Source organism: Rutidosis leptorrhynchoides, chromosome 5, assembly GCF_046630445.1.
Source record: "Rutidosis leptorrhynchoides isolate AG116_Rl617_1_P2 chromosome 5, CSIRO_AGI_Rlap_v1, whole genome shotgun sequence".
NCBI lineage: Eukaryota > Viridiplantae > Streptophyta > Magnoliopsida > Asterales > Asteraceae > Rutidosis > Rutidosis leptorrhynchoides.
Genome location: NC_092337.1, coordinates 110,894,798 through 110,897,372, shown reverse-complemented (window position 1 = coordinate 110,897,372; position 2,575 = coordinate 110,894,798).

The window sequence follows — 2,575 nt, the reverse complement described above, 5'->3', positions numbered from 1 at the left end:
AAAAAAAATGCAACAGACAAGGATTGAACCTGTGACCTCTCGGTCATCAACACCACACCCTAACCATTCAACTGATTCTGTTTTCCTGTAACAACATCTAAACTAAATGTTTTAACCCCTTATCTGATATCCTCTTCTTCTTCTCTTAAATTAAATCAAGTAGGTGTATTTAATCATAATTCATAATCATTAATCATAACTTATAATCATAAATCATTAATCCATAATTATAAGTCATAATCTATAATCACAGATCATAATCCATAAACATAAATCATAATCATCTTCGTATCCATCATCATCGTGTATGTATCATCATCATCATTATCATGACACGATTATCTTCATCAGCGTCATCATTTTGAATCATTCATCATAACCGTAACCATCCTCATCATCATACATCGTCACCATTATCATTACTCTCATGATCATCATCGTCATCATCATCTAACATAACTGTGTCGATTGTCAATTTGTGATTCGTTTCACAGTCAACCTCAAATGGGTCTTGGCCAATAATACAAAAAATTATACGGCCCACTTTTATACAAGCCCATCTAGCAAGATTATGGTTCAACGGCATGGAAAGGAATTGGATTATGGCCCATAAACTAAATGAACATCCAGATTTGTTTTAGATTTGTTACATGTCTCGTGGAATAACAGCTGTAAGTGGGGTTTTGAATTGACACAAAGGGACAAGTTGCATCCACTATCAACTTACTCCACATATATTAAAATAATTAGCAGCCGTAGGAAAAGGAATCCAACGAGAATAAGTTGTAGTAGTTAGTTGAAATAAACAGAAGAAAGAAGAGGTTATAACAACATGGAAGGTTAATCTCGATTAACACAGAAAACAGAAAAAAGTAGCGACAACATGCAGTAGCAGTTAACGAGTATTGTAGTTGTCCGGCTGTTTGGTTTTACGAAGAAAAAGAAAAAAAATATATTGTAGAGAGAGATAGAGGGGTAACGGTTTACGGTCAAGGTGGTTAATTGAGGGTGGTGTTCATTATGTTCTTGATGATCTCGTTGGTGATTGTAGGTTGCACAACCATAGCTTTGTGTCAGAATTAGAAACGAAACGAAAGAAGGAAAGAAAATATTAAAGATGATGAATATGGTTCTCGTTGATGGTGGCGTTAATGGTGATTTAAGATGATTGTATAGCTTCAACGTAGTAGAACAGGAGCTGCAACAAAGACTTACTCGATGATAGATTTAGTAGTCGTTTGTCGTTTGAAACAGAAAAATAGTGAGAGAGATAGATCGATGTTTGGTGATGGTCTTGCTCGATTTAAAATATAAACAGAAAGGTAATAGGAGTAGATATCAGTTCATGGTGTTCTTCGGTTTGTAACAGACAGCGTGAGCTGTAGTGACTAAATAGAATTTATTAGATGGTTGTTTGTTCATGGGGTTCTTGGTTAGTAGTTGATACGAGAACACTAAATAATCCTGATATATATATATATATATATATATATATATATATATATATATATATATATATATATATATATATATATATATATATATATATATATATATATATATATATAAACGTATTTATGATGAGGAATGGGTTTTATAGAAATAATTTGAGAAACATGATTTGAAAATGCAGCATAATTGTTTAAATAAACCGTGTTCATTGAAGATGTTTGTGGGTTCCTCAAATGCAAGAATAATTGTAGTGTATATATATTTGTCTATATTAGAGGAAGAGATAGTGGAAAACACTAAAGAAGAAAGCAGTGTACAATCTATAATATAATAATAAAAGTTAAATTATAAAACGTGTAGAAATATAAATTGATCTTTAAGAAACAGTGACTCAATAGCTAGCAGCCGGATGAGCTGTAATTCATGTACCGACATTAATAGCATGCACTGTTATTTCGTACCCCGTTGTTAATTAGTGGCGGATAAAAGTGTTCAGAAAAATCCCATATTTTTAAATTAACTATATTTATTTATTTTGGTCATTATGGCATAAAATTCGATCATTAATTTGTTAAATAAAAATTACATCAACTGTCCCTCTCATAAATGGGTAAAATATAAAAATGCTAAAATTTAATAACTAGATCCTAAATACATTTTGAGTAAGCCTAAAATTTATAGAACTCATTTTTGGGTCACCGTTTATTTTAAAATTATATAAGTTCGAATTTAACTTGTTTAATATCAATCGAAACATCAAACGAGTATTATAATCATTTAATATTTATTTTTAATATACTTTATTTATATATAGAAATATATTTTAAATAATAATTATTATAATATCCTATTTTTATTTTTATTAATTTTTAATAACAACAATATATAATACTTTAAATATTATTTCGAATTATTATTTATATATACATACACACATATCTATTTACAATTAATTGTTCGTGAATCGTCGAGAGCAGTCGAAGGTCAATTGAATATATGAAACAGTTCAAACTTTTTGAGACTCAACATTACAGACTTTGCTTATCGTGTCGAAATCATATAAGAATAAAGTTTAAATTTGGTCAAAAATTCCCGGGTCGTCACAGTACCTACCCGTTAAAGA